This window comes from Schistosoma haematobium, chromosome ZW, assembly GCF_000699445.3.
Source record: "Schistosoma haematobium chromosome ZW, whole genome shotgun sequence".
Taxonomy (NCBI): Eukaryota; Metazoa; Platyhelminthes; class Trematoda; order Strigeidida; family Schistosomatidae; genus Schistosoma; species Schistosoma haematobium.
Window position 1 is genome coordinate 50,068,642 of NC_067195.1, and position 16,635 is coordinate 50,085,276.

Genomic DNA, 16,635 nt, shown 5'->3' on the forward strand with positions numbered 1-16,635 from the left:
CGAGTGCGATCGTGGGTGCACACTGCTGAGTCCCACAATAGCCCGAAGTGGCCGTCTAGTTCTTCCAAGTTTTTCATGGTGGTCTAGCTGTAATTGACTCATGAATTCAACTACCAAATTACTATAATATACACAAAACCCCTTTCTGTTTAAAAGCTTCACATTAATTTTTTGAATAGTAAATCAAAATTTTTTGAGCTATAAAAGTGATGTGATAAGTAATCTTTTACTGTAAAACAATAACGATTATTTCACCTTTTTCAATGTTAATTTGATGTTGACTGAACGAAATAATTGGTTTTTATAAATTCAAAATGATTTATATTTATAGTAGTTTTGTTTAAATTAATATGATAAATGTTTTAATAGGTAATAAAGATTACCTATTGCGTTTGATTTAAGGAACCTAACCGGTAGAAGCTGTTCAAACAAGTATATATGTCATCGACTGGTAGGTCACTTCTTACTTGAAACTCTCTTCTTATCATTTTGTTAGCTAGATTTTCACCCTTAACATTGTACACTTATGTACACAATCATATATGTATTATTTATTCTTATATATATCGTCTATATCATTTATCATATGTTGTGTGGACGCGAATCATGTAAATACAAAGTGTAGCAGAGCTTTGTATTCGTGTCATCAAGTTCTGTCGTGTCTAAAATAGTGTTTGTTAGTGTTAGTGTTTGTTTGTTCTCTCTCACAGAAGGTTGTTGCTGATGGTATCCGGCCAACAGATATTGAGAATCTTCCGTAAACAACTGTTTATAAATACTTATACGTTTTTTATTGTGGTTGTGGTAGTTCTCCACGTTTCAGCTTCAGTGAGTAGAACTATCTTGACGTTCGTATTGAAGATTCTCACTTTGATATTGGTTGACAGTTGTTTTGAGTTTCATATGTTCTTCAATTAAAAAATGCTATACTAACCCTACCAATCCGTATCTTTACATTCGTGTCCGATCCTCCTTGTTCATCAGTGATGCTTCCAAGTTACGTGAAAGATTCCTCATCTTCCAGAGCTTCTCTATTATGTGTGATTGAGTTGGTGTTCTCCGTGTTGTATTTGAGGATCATGCTTTTTCCTTTGTGTATACTGAGACCTACTGGTGCAAAGACTGCTGCTACACGAGTTATCTTCATCTGCATTTGTTTGTATGTGTGGGATAGAAGAGTCAGGTCATCTGCAAGGTCCATATCCAATTGATTCCGAGCTGTCCATTGTATTCCGTGCTCCAACTCAGATGTCGAAGTCTTCATAATCCAGTTGAGGACTAAAAGAGAGAATAAGGGAGAGAGTAGAATACCTTGTCTAACTCCAGTCCTTACTTGAAATGCATCTGTCAGCTGTCTCCCATGCACGACTTTGCACTGCAGTCCATCATATGAGTTCCGGATAATGTTGACAACCTTCTTAAGAACAATTTAGAATAGTAACACTTTTCATAGTCTAAAAATTCTTAGTAAAATAAAGTGTATTATTTGTAGTACCTAATAAATCACAATGACGTTACTAGTTAGCATAATGTAGAGTTACTGAGATATTTAGTTTTGACTCAAGAAACGTCTAATAAGAAGGATGGTATATCAAAAAGAAATCAACTATAAAAATAAAATAAATAATTTCAGCTATATTTAATTAATCGAAGTTTATTATTAAACTCGGTCAGTCTTAATTAGATATTTCATATAACGTTTAACACCCTTTAATAAACTTTAATGTAATTAAATGTATATATTCGCAATTAGAATATGTTTCACGTAAATGGTGTAGGTGTAATTTATTTGTAATTTTTTTTCGAACTACCACAGCCTTATATAGGACAAAAATGAAATAATTTAAATTCCTTACAATACTCCGTTATAATTGAACATGTTATTAATTTTAACTGACTCTATTTTAATTTAGTCCCTTCTCATTTAAATTCAAGGTATGTCTCCGCCGGGAGACCCCTTGGGGCTACTGTCCCGGACAAAGTGTGGTGGTTGGGCATGGGGTTAGTGACCCCATCCCGCAGAAAAATAACCCGCTAAAAAAAATGCTAACCAGAAAAAACATCCACCTGAGCTTTAAATTTTCTTCCGTTTCATGGATATACGTATATTTTATGTATATTAAAATTCAATTTAACTCCGTTCCAGATTTAAGAATGAGTTAACTGAATAGCGGTTTTTAAAAAAATACTAGTCCTTCTTTTAATACAATTCAATATGTTACCTTCCAACAAATGCTTTTAACGTTACTTAAATTTTTTCGCCATGAGATAACTCAGTTAATATCAACAAAAATATTTTCTGAGACAGGTTATATAAATAGTTTTTAATTAGTTGCTATATTTCTGATGTAGATAGAATTGTACTGTGTGATTATCTTCTTAGTTCAATACACTTATTATTAATCATTTACAATTGATAAGTATCAGTATAGGGTTGTGAAGATTGTTGAATTTTAATTGATATCATGAGTGGATGAATGTTAGACTACAATTGGAAACCTGAGAACAGTGGCTGGTTGTTTAGTCCTAGTATGGGACTCCTCAGCAGTACACACCCACGACCTCCACACGCGGGACTCGAACCCAGAACTTTCGGTATCATGAGCGGATGCTTAACCTCTAGACCACTTGGCCGGCATCGAGTGTCTAACTTCAACCAATCCACAAGATCGCGTGATCGCTCTCCATTCTCTTCAGTGAGTAACTGCCTCTATAACGGATGCGGTTGAACGCCACTGGTCACGGTGTCCTGGAGTTCTGTTGACAAGTCGCCGTCCAGTGTTCCCAGGTTTCCAATGGTGGTCTAACATTCATCCATTTCTGATATCAATTGAAATTGACAGGTAGTGAATATTCAGCAAAACCGTTTTTATCATTTCTTTCATTGATCGTTAGACAAGAGAAAATCACTCTTATTATGTCTTCGGACTACAATGAAACGATAAAATTGCTTACGTGTTACTTCCTTTGTAATTTTTTGTTGAGCTTACTCTAGCTAGATAGCTTCAAATCGTAATGATCAAATTTTCCATTGGAAAATAATGTTTCAAAATACAAATTTACATTTTAAAGCATATACCACATTCATTAATGTATTAAAATATAAACACATGACCAGGAATAGATACAGTAAGATGAACAGAAATACCTGACATGTATTTTACTGAATGAAAGTAACTCATTTGGATTTGATTTTCAATTCAAATAAAAAAACAACTTAAAGATTGATTTTTTCTATCATGACACTTCGAATACTCACATTCATTATTGGACTGTCATCACCAAGTTATTTATTATTCCATATCTTTACAGAAATATGTTATAATAAACGAGCGTCATTTGATAACAGAGTTTATTGACCTACTCATTCATGTGAACTAATTTGTCACCTAAAAGTGAACTAGATACAAATCGTTTTTGAAGGATCAATAAATCAATTAACCTATAATAAGCACTTAATACATATTGACTAAGAATATATTAAATAAACTACTTCCAAAAATGTGTATATTCATGTAAATAAGAAGTAAGGAAATTTCGAAGATTGTTATGACAACATAAATTTAATTATTTGATAAAGTAATTCAAATTTCACTCCGTGTATTCAAAACTTTCTGAATAGTCGTCTTGTTATTCATATTTACTCATGTTAAAGAGCTCTTAAGGTGAATAGAAATTCATTTGTATACTTTCTATGATTGAAGGTTCCATAAAGTTTATCTGTATTGTTAAATAAACGTCAACATTTCTTTCAAGAGGTCCTGAAGAATGTATTAATGAGTTCACTAGTTATCGAATCTATATGTTTAAAACCACGGTTGCTCAAGTGAATATTGATGAAATTATCCTATTATTCAAAGGTTTCAGGAAACTGTAAGATTTCACCATAGTCTATGAATGAATTTAACTTAACAAACCTGTATTGATCGACAAGTTGGTTTGTTAATTTGATATTGAATGAAACCAAAGATAAACTGAAATCCAGCCTTGTTACTTAATTTAATTCACTGATTAGTTCAGTGTAAGAATTAGGATATGCATATCAACAGGATTGTCGGATATATACATTATTTAAGTTTTTAAACTGTGTTGTTCAAAAAAAATACTTAATTTCAGGTTATGTACAACTAATTAATACCAAAAATTCTTCAATAGCCATGATTTAGTATGGAACATTTTGTAGATAGAAATGATTAATTGATTACCTCGGGCTAACAAAAGATACAAAACCAAAACGCATGGTATGTTGAAAAGTAAAAGTTACTCTATAAATTTACACCAATGAATTGATTATAAAAAAAGAAAACCCAAAAAATCGTTATAATAGAAAAGTTTTTTTGTCTGTCTTGCCTTATTTCAAGGATTAAGATAATTAGTATCTTAATAGATAAATTAATCACGATTTCAAAAGTTTCTTTTGAAAAGAAACTATTAATAAACTTCATGAAAATGTACACATTTTACGATTTTTTTCTAATTAACTTACTGGAATATAACTTCTTGTGTATTTAAAAAATAAGTTATGACGGATTTACACTAAGGGCATCAGAGTCGGAACGAAAAAAAATCAAGATCCGATCAAAAGTAAACGTCCACTGTAAGGAACATGTAATTCATGAATATCAACATCTATTAAACTATCCAACATGGTCATTTCATTTATGTCTGTTTTATGAAGTTGAATTATCTCTAAAACGTATGTGATATTCGTTTAGGATTTAAAACTAGAATTTACATTTTTTTAGTGCTGTTATGGTTGTATATATTCATATACATATTATAAGCAAAACATCGTTTATGGTTACTACAATTCATTACTTTTCGTCTATTTTATAATATATTGATTCACTTCATTACTGTAATTGTCTTGAATTTTCATTCCCTCATCAATTTGATTTGAAAACCAAACAAGAAATTTCTATATTTTCACAAGTCAGAGATGTTACTCTAAATGTATGAACTCATGAAAAGTTAATTATTCTATACATATGTGCATATTCATAACTCTAGAATGCCTACGCTGTATCCAACATATTACACTAAAGAATTAACGTGAAATGTTATAAGCACAGATAGATAGTGGCTAGCAGTAGAATCCAGGACTTGAGTTTCGTCCTATTAGCGATTGGTCAGCTGAAGTTACCTGCATCGGAGAGTTGATTTTTACTACAAGATTCAAACTCATTACCGTAGTTTTAAATTTTATGTTGAATATTGATGTCAGTTACGTAAAATTCAGTTCATAAATTATATGTAAACAGCTTTTTATTAAAATTTCATAAAAATCATTTCATTTTCATTATTGTAGGATTACAGAATATACCACCGCTTTTCTTAACCTCGTTTAGGAATTGTAATTTCAAAAACAATAACTTCTGTGGAACCGTTATTCTCTTCGTTCAGTACAAGAATTTGTGAGTAAATAAGTGAATTAACTAGATGGATTAATTAACGCTCCATTTATTCATTCAAATACTATGATAATAACATCATTAATGTGTTCTTAAATATAATGACCATATTATATCTAAGTATTGCATATTCCAGTTGATGAACTTAAAAATCATAATAATCTGACCGTTAACTGCAAACTAGCAATCTATAAATTCAATAGATACCACATAACTTCATCACTTCAGGTTCTGATCATTGATTGACATAATGATAATTGCTATACCAGCATAATTTCCTTTATTCCTACCGACATATAAGACAATAATACTTTTTTATATGATATGACATTATCAAGTTTAAATTAACTTTATTTTACAATTGAACTATTATTTATTTCTACAGTTTTAAATGTTTGATATTTTGTTAACGTTAGTATTTAGTTGTGAATATGACATTTCCAAATCTTGGTTACGAGTGTTAATTATTGTTTTGAACTGACGTAAACCATTTCAATTGAGAAGCAACACTTTGACCTATATTTCGACAGACCCATAATTAAATGGTGTATGATACTGTAATTGTGTGGAACTATCTAGACAACTTAGTATTAGCTAATTAGATCAACATAAACAGGTTTCAATCATCTGATAACTGAAAATCATAATCTACAACATAGACAAACCTTACAGAGATTTACACATTTTATGTTTTTCACAACGGAGTATATCACTGAATCTTATTAATAAAGATGACTATAGTAGAAAGAAGCAATAGATCACTGTCTGGATTTGAAACAAATACCGTCGCTTTACATCTTATTAACTGCTAATAATGAGTGGAGAATATAAACAAATTATGACTTATATCACTTATTTTCCAAAACATCAGCTGTATTCAGTTAAGACAATGAATCAGCAACATTTATTTTGACAACAGAGTATCCAGTTCGCATTACTCTTTTAGAAATGTTAGAATATCAAAAGAGACGTATGACCTAAAAACGTGCTATCATATTAAAAGACTGGTCTGTAACAGATCCTATTAGATAGTTTAGTATTTCAGGCATACTGAAGTTTACTAAACAGATACAGTATTTTTCATTGCTCATACTGATCTAGAATAAACAGTGAAATACAAGATTAAAACTGTTTACTATGTTTGTGACCATAGCTTATAATGGTATGCAAATGAATTGCATCATATCACATGCATACATATAGTTTACTTGATTTCATATATCAATCACCTTTAAACGAGTAATCAATGGTCAAGCTAACGCTTGATTTAAGTTCTTACTATATATTTTTGTCGAAATGTTGTTATTTTTAATAGGAAAATTATGAAGAGAAACACAAAGTGCAGTATGTGAAAGTTTAGTGAAACATTTTGATTTCTTATTCTTTAAATGATAATGAAAACGTCACTTTATTTGGTCAGAAAAAACATTATATGCAAAATGTGCTACATACAAATGTCTTCAATAATTTATAAGTCAATCAGTCAGCTACAATGTAGGACCAGGTACATATATGCACCGATCCCAGTTACCACACCTCATTAGTACTACAAGATGAACACCTAATAATTCACTATTCCTAAGACGTATTGTTAGATTACTAATTATCAAAAGTTGATATAACTGATTTATATATACCGCAATAAGTCATGCCATTTCCTTGGCGTGGTTCAATGAACAAATTTTCAATGTCTAATATAATTTGATAAATGCATTGAAATGATACAATAACTTTAAGAAATATCTTTGTAAATTATAAATCACTGAACAGAAATTTTCGTTTATCTTGGAGATACTTTAATACTTTAAGCAGTATGTCTTATCCTAACCAGAATTAATTGTATCTGGAGTACTACACCTCTCAGATTTTCATAAGATACAACTTGAGTCAGTTTTCAAGAGCATGAATATTACACAATATCACCAGTGAGCATTAATCCAAATTCTTTACGTAATTCGCTTACCGAGTCACAATGAACGCCTAGAAATTTTTAATATTCACCTAACAGGAAGTCTCTGATGAAGTTATTTATTACTATATTGAGCAATTCCTGTACTATATCCTTATTGCAATCTCTCTTTTATATATTACCACCTCTGAATAAAATACTTTTATGAATCCGGTGTCCATCTTGTTGTGTTAATGAGGTATGGCAACTTGGACCGATGCATATATGTGCCTGGTCCTACGTTGTAGCTGACTGACTGACTGACAAAGTAATTTATGAAAGTTTGGTTTTCTTTTAATTCCATTTCAAAATTATATGGTTGAAAGAGATCTAAAGGAAATGCATTCGAATTTCATTATAATCGACATTTGTCATCTACTATACTCAGTGAACTAGTTCTCCGTTTGAGATTCTAACCCATAGCACTTAGTATTACGTTCCAAACAACAGCATCAGATGTTTCTAATTAAACACTAATATTTATCAAAACATAATTTACGAAGACATCTTATGACAGTACTTATAAAAGACAGACGGGAATTCAATCAGAGTTTACTATAATCTGTGTGAAGAAACAGCAATGAATGACTTTAATAATTAACATTTTTAGTCAAATCGATGAATGAAATAGAAAACGTTAAGGATTCAGAATTATAATATTACAGTTTTATTTTCACGCCATTCCTTAATTTATACACCAGAATTACAATTTCGAAAACCAACAGTCTCAAACCACGATTCCCATGATTAATCATTTTGAAATTGTTCAAATTTGAAAATATTTAATAAAGTAGATTAACCTCAATGTAATTTCTAACAAATTCGAACCTGTTGAATATATTTTATTGTTAAGTAAACCTTATTTCGTTGATTGGTTTAAAAACTGACATAACTGAAGATCAGTTTATTGCAGCTAGACTGTGAAACGTTTTTTATAAGAAAAATTCTATAACAATCTGGTTTTAACTTTTAAGAAATGTCTAAAATATCTTTTCCCAAAAATCTTAGGCACCTTGAGAATCCTACTTTTTTTCAGTTCCATTAGATAGAGAATTGGTTAACTAAATTTTAATTATATATTACATACGTATTTATGAATTATTGTATTGTTAAGTGGGACTCTATTTCCAATAATCCATTGATAAGAAATCATTTGAAAAACCATACGTTTAACTTAACTTAAATAACATAATTTTGGGCGCCCATTATTATGTCCGACTGAAGAATAAATGCATGGCAACTGTCAGGAATTATTCATAGGCTTATATATATATATATATTCTTATCGTAAGATTATTAATTAACCCGATTATATATATATATATATTCCTTTTATCATAAATTTTCGTTTGACCTTTAGGCAACTGTGATAGGATTTATTCTTCTTGGTTTATTTCAAATCTATTAGTTAGTCTGTTATACTCACAACCACTTTCAGGTTGATCTTATATAATTTTTCTTTCATTTTATGGTGTGATGCGGTTTGGTCTGTTTTGTTATATAAATAACGTATATCTGAAATACGCAATTCACATAGTAGAGGCTGGTATGTGTGTTCTGAACTAAACAGAAATGGAAGAAATGAAAGAAGCTACCATATAGAGGACCAATAAATATACAGAGTTGGCTCTGGGTCGTTAGTACTGTTTGATACATTATTGGCTTAGTACAGGAATATGGTCATGTAAGTCGATATTTGTGATTGTTGATTTTGTCATGTGAGATTTGACTTGTCATAGGATATACAATTCACTGATAAAAAGTACCAAACTCCAATAATATGATTTCTTTACATTCTCTAGTCTAGTAATTCATTAACAATGATCAAATTGTACAATAAATAGTTTTGACTTCTTTAGTTCGATCCCATTATTAATATCTTCAAATATAAATAACAAAATCTATATCTCAATAAGAAACATAAACAGTGAATGTTTATACTTCCAATTATAAATTCTACTCATGTTTGTCAGTTCAAATTATAACTTTACTTTATATTGGATGAAGCACATAAAATAAATAAATATTGATTATCGAGTAAATGATATGTACAATAGAATGTAAAGAGTACTTTGTACCGTTGTTATATTCTAACGAAAAACTGTTCTATATAAACGATCAATATACAAACATGTATACACTAGTCAAAATTAAGAGCATAAAATTAAATAGACAATGTTAAAGAAAATGAATAAAATTTATCTTGTGGATAAAATGAATTGAATTACGAAACAAAATAAACCAAAACAGAAAGAAAGAAAGAGAGAAAGGAATAGCAACTCCATATTTTTGTACCTGTTTTATAAGTTCATAACACAAAATGCAATGTGTTGTTACGACAGTGATTAGAAATTACCTTAGTAATTATTATTACCAAGTCATTCAATGCGAAAATAATCTTTATAGTTAACTAATTAATGTATTATTTCAATTATACTATTGACCTAATATGGTATTTTATGATAATATTTATAAAGGAGAATAAAAATAAATACAATGGAAAAGTTATTATCAGATTTAAAATTACTATTATTATTTTGAATATAAATGATATTGAAAACTGTATAGTTATGATCACGAACAACGGATCTTCAGATTGAAGATATAAGAAAGAATCATATTTGGAACTAAGTAAACCATTTATAGACGTCGGTTATGATCGTTGTTGATCAATCACTGATATGTGCTATTCTGTTAAATGAAATCTGTAAGGACTGGTACGAATGCCAAGCTCACATCGGCTATTCTAGCCTTTGGACAGATCAACATATTTATTCTTCTCGAGCCACATTTTGACCTTGTCATTTATTCGCTTATTAATCTTAACTGTGATCGTATGTGTGTACATTTCTGACATGAGTCATCATGTCTATAACTTATTTTTCTTCGACTATGAATATCGAGTTATGCTTGATTAAGACGAATTGATTAGCTCACCTTCTCCATTGCCCATCATTTTATTTTGCTTCGCTCTTTGATCAATGATCGTACGAAATATGTGTATTCGAAATCCATTCTCGTATTGGACTTATTTAATTCTGTTATTCACCGACGCGATTTAAGTCGATAATTATATGCGAAGATTAGAGACATGTATATTTCGATAACAAGTAGAAACGATCTAAGTGAAATCAGATAAAGGGCCACTAAAAATCAGTATCTGATTATTGATCAATGTAAATAAGGGAAATAAAAATAAAACATATTTTGGCATTCTCTTTATATATTTCTGATATCAAATAAATCATTTGTCACCATTGTATTCCTTTGACTTTGATTTCGTCAGTTCCATATTAGAAGTAACATGTATAAACAGATGGTGGTACAGCTTAATGTTTTGTTAGCTTCTTTATATACACTGAAATTCACAGATCTTTATATTCAATGAAAACTACTAGAATAGAAACATAATGTCCAGAAAATCTTAAAAACTGCTTAACATCTCAATTGAATAATGAATATTGTAAAACCAAATTTATTTTACTATATAGAATATTGTTAATGAAACTATTCAATAGATTGGTAGAATATTTATTGTTTAATCATAACAATATAAAATAATTTAATTACCCTTAACTACCATAAAATTTATTAATGAATAGGGCTTTAACAAAGATTCATACTAACTATGTACTGATGAAAAGACTTTATAAAAGGATTATAATTAGTAAAGTTAATAGTGAAAAACTTAACCAAGTCAGAAAGGAAGCAAAAAGTAAATAAAACAATCATGAAATAGATTTAGATAAATAATTAGTAATACTTGATGAAATGCTTAAATATAGTGTTGAAACCTTATTCAGGATAAAACTAATGTATTAATAAACAATAATCTGTAAAGAAAGACTATCAACATTGCTAAAAAATATCTTGATCATAAGTTTTCAAGTATTTACAAGCTGGCATCCAATTAAATTCTAATATTATTTTAATACCTTTCTGTTAGTTGAGGCTCTTTACTACATTTCCTACTGCTAGGCAAGTGCAGGATTAAAAGAGTATGTACTTTATTTTTGGAAATAGATTACACTATACGTGTAACCAATAATAATAATGATATATATATATATAATTGTAATTTTGATTTAGGTAAGTTTGTTAATAATACGTGTACTTTAAGGTGACAAAACTTAATTTTTTAAAACAGTACTAGTCTATGACGAATATTTTCTATTGGAGCTTAAAGTAGTATATGAACTGTACTTTTCCAGGGCAAGCTTTCATCAGAACACCATACCCGTTAACAGTCCATTAGACACTGAAGAATTATAAATTAAAGATTACATTTTATTGGAAGTGCTCTCAATCAGATCCATTCTCGGATATTTTTGCGAGCGAAGCATCATAGAGACAATGATATCCTTGAACAAATTTAGAAAAACCTAAGAGTTGAATTTCGTATCCTAACCTCATGAAAGTTGTTCAAATATTTAAATATGTGTACATTTTATTGGAAGACGTTTATCACAGCATAAAACATAATCATACGTCTGAAAGAATGTTTAAGGAACTGTTTTGAAAGGCTGGAGCTCCTCCAGATGGCTACTGAAAACAGGCTTTAAAGAAATTCTAAACAAAAACATCACTTACCGCTTATTTACTGTATGATTCTTTTAATTTTTCTGTTAGTTTACACACTAGATATTTCATAGTTTACTCATGAAATCTTTGAAAGATGGAATATATTATATAACTAGTCGGCCTAAACAAAAACTGGAAATTATCTCTAAATAGAGATATACCTAAATTTTAGTGAATGAATGGCCCACTAAGAATGATATTTTAACCTTATTACCATCAATCATCAACCCATAATGGTGAAATCACAACCTAGAAATCTCTATTGATATTAAGTTACCGTTATTTTGTTTTACTTGGAGCGTTGTCATGTAAAAATTCAGTTTCACATAGTTCATAATAAAATCTGGGTTGAAGGTGTATTTGACGAACAATTATCTGGAAATAATTTCAATGAAATATTAGAATACCCACGACCATCAGATACTGGTCTTATGTATCTGTTCTACTGCAGTGATATGACAGAAAGTGTCAACTACTGGAATTTTTCCATCAAGTCGCAGTATTGAACAGGACATCAGTAGCGGACATGACATTTGAACAACATGTCCAAATTTCCTAAGCAATATTTCAATGTCGTAATACGAAGTTATTATAACATCATTCGAATATACCGCTAGACCTTGACTTAGCTAGGAATGTGTCACTACAGTGTATCAACAACCTGATGTAATAAACCATAGCAAACACAATTATTCGGAAGACTCATGTTTTATAAGTATAAAGCAGGATTTTGACAATCAAATACCTCGTCGACAATAAAGAGTATGGTTATTTTCAACTTTCACAAAGTATTAAAAAAATTCATACAATCAACTTACAATCATTGTAGAAATCAAATATGATTTGGTTATCAATCATATTCAGCGTCTGCAACAATATTAGTTGCTACCACAAACAACTGATTTTGTTGTAATCATAGGACATTTTTATTTATTTAAAAGCTATGTGACTTAACAGAAACATTGTATTCATTTACCATTACAATGATTCACGTTAAGCACCAATGTGATCAACATTGAAGTAATTTATGTTATACACTTCTTAAAATCATCTTGTCTTCCACGATTAAGTAATTAAGAAACATGTTAGTTATTTCAAAATATTATAAATCAAATAAAAACATTTCATTATAAAATTATCAAACTGCTCTCTTTGTATGCATTACGTTGATAAAATACATTATAAATACACTTGTATTCATACTTCAATCTTCTTCTAGATTCATATATTTTTCAAACTTTACGGAGGAATATGCAGCCTTTATATATTAGTACTAATTACTGAAACACATACTACATCTTTGATGGAGTTTTGTTCTTTGAGTTGGATGGTTTGGTTGTGGAGCTTTCATTGTTCTTCTCAACGACATCATCAGCATAATCTTCAAGCAGAAGTAAAGTATTTTTGTGTACATACGCTGAAGAAAACAGTTCAACTTAAAGGTAAAAAATAGAAAAATACTGGAAACATGATAAGTTTAATGATTTAAATAACAAAATCTATTAAAACAAATTGAATTGTCTATTACTCAATTAATCAAAGATATTTAATTACTAGTATAGGGGTTGTGGCGATTATTAAGTTTTTGATTGAGATCATCAACCGATTGATGTTAGACCATCACAATTGAAAGCCTGGAAGCACTGGACGGCCGTTTCGTCCTATTGTGGGACTCCTCAGCAGTGCGCATCCACGATACCGCGAGCGGGATTCGAACCCGGGGCCTTCGGCCTCGCGCGCGAACGCTTAACCACTGAGCCGGCATCTAATGGTGATAGTTTCTAACATCAACCAATCCAAGAAATTGCGCGACCAACTTCCGTTGTACTGAGGTAGATACCTGTCTCTACCCGACAAGGATTAGCTCCACTGCTCACGGCTTCTCACTAGAACTCCGAGAATTCCCTCACGAAGCTAGTTACTAGTGAGCACAATTGTGATTGTCTAACATCAATCGGTTCATGATCTCAATCAAAAAGATATTTAACATTCTTTTTTCTCTCCCCTCCTATTAAGAATCTTTGTAAACAAAAGTGTACAATTCAATGATTATACTTTGCATTAATTTCATATAATCTACCCATTAATTATAGATTATTACTGAAGAAATGAATTTTGATATTTGTATATACAATTCAATAAAAGTTTATAAAATCTTTGTAAACACGTTTCTTTTAGATAAAAATATAAATGTATAACTAATCGTTTATATATTACGAAAACACTTCATTATTCAAAAAAAAGTTTTCAGTCACCTCTCAAGGTTAAATTAGGCTGAGGAATCCCACGATGAGACGAAACGGCTGTCTAGTGTTTTCAGGTTTTCCATGATGGTCTAGCTTTAATGAACTCATGATCTCAACTATTCAAACAACTTATATTTGTTGATTTTAAATTAAATGAAATCGTTCACTATTAATTTAATATCACTATTTCTAACTTTCTAGTGACTGATATTCTAAAATCTTTCAGTATTCATCATTTATTGATTCAAGCATACATTTTTTCCGGTTGCCGTTTTTTTAGCTAGTTATTTTTTTTATACGGAAAGGGGTCGCTAACCCCATTCCCAACCCTCCTCTTTTATCCGTGCTTGAGACCGGCAGTAGCCCAAGAACGGCTTCAGGTGGAGTTTGAGCATATGTTTTACAGGAAAATATCTTTAACTCACACAGTTTTCTCAAGTGTTATTATTCCTTTATTATATTTGAAATGAAGATAAATAATCAAGAATAAATATTAGAAACATGTAGATCTCAGTATTGAACACTAAAAGTAATTATTCCCATAGTCTCAGGTTGTTTATTGCTTCTATAAACATTTAAACATACTGATAATCAATGTAGTAACAATAGATACATTATTAATTCTATAGATTTTCTATTATCATCCGGGGTGACCATGTGAAATAATCAAATTATGAATAGAAAAAGGTGAGTCTTTATATCACCTGATTATTTGGAAGTAATAATCAATTAAGTTATTCTAAGGAGATTATATATTTATCTTGTGATTTGTACCTAATTTTATTTACTTGGCTCTCCTTATTTATGAAAATGAATTGTTTTTAATAATAAAGAATTCTCAGATTATTGTATTCATTTAAAAAGAACCTTTATGTACCGATGTCTTCTAGGAATTAAGTAAATACTATATGGAATAATATTTTGATTAATATTATTAGGAATATATAAATTATGTTTAATTTATAATAGTTGACTAAATTATCATTATAGTGCTAATCAACATATACAATTGTTAACGGGATATAAATTGGATTGAAGTACGTTCCGTACAGGGTTACGTTGGGGCACGCTGATTGGTTATTTCTTATCCAATCAGTGTTGGTGGATAGTTGGAGAGAACTCTAAAATCTTGTGTAAAAACTAGGTATGAACTAACGTTTCTCATATTTTGATTCCTATTTCCATCTGTCCTTGTTATTTAGAATATAAATACGTTTATATTCAACCATGTTCTTATTTGAAGACTTGTCGAGTGAAGTATTGTCTAAAAATACTAAGCAATAAGAGTAGTTGGGTTGCAATAAAAGAAATTATAACAAGAATATCAGTGTGAGTTAGTTTTGCAAACATCATATTCTGATCATTTCTACATCTTTATTGACGATTGAAATAATCTCAAGTGGTAATAAAAAATTTGACTTGATTCATTGTTTAATATTCATTGTCAGTAAGAATTATTAAACACAGTTTTCTCCAAAGACGCAAAAGTATATATATATATATGGTTTGTAGCGCAGATAGATGTCTTTACCTTCATCATGCTCTCTGAACTGTGTGGTTTGATTTCATAGCATTGACTGACTCTCTGTATAATTGTTCATAATTTATTTGAAATTCTTTCTCAACATTTTAGTTTAAACAATTATCATAGTAAAGTCATATTTCAATGCATAAAATAAACAAAACAACAACTTACTCAGTCTGTAGTCATCTCATCATGAAATAGATTACAATGAATGAAAACTAGTAAATTAAACTTTGATATTATCAACACTAAGATCACACCATTATATATTGATGTATAAAGAAGGGCCGCAAATATATAAGTTAACTCGGTTAAAGCATAAATTTAATTACTTAACTTTTTTTACATGAAATACCAGAAGCTTTATAAAAACAAATTATGAGTAAAAAGATAGACAGCATGGATTTTTTTCTATGAAATGTAATTTAATATTATTTCAAATAACGAAATTCAATTTCATCTGATACAGTTCAAATTATTATACAATTAAAATAATTTTATGACGTAAGGTGCTTAAGTAAAGAGGGTATTGAATAATACGCAAAGATGGATAGTGGCTAGCAGTGGAATACAGCTTGACGCGCGTTTCGTCCTATTTGGGACTAGTCAGCTGGATGTAACTGCATCGCAGAGTTGATGTTCATTTAGGGAATTGAACCTAGTACCGTTCAGGACTCACTAGCTAAGTCGATAACGTGATGGCGTTTGAAGTGAACGAAACTGAGTCCGAGTGCCGAAGTGATTATCAACTTTGAGATGCAAGTAGATCCAGCTGACGTGTTTTAAATAGGATAAAATGCTCGTCCTGGATCCCACTGATAGCCAATATCCATCTTTAAGTATAAAGCTTGTATATCAAGGCAATATCGAGGCGATCCGCACAGGATGCACACATGCTAACAAGAGACTGATCGATAGCAGTCC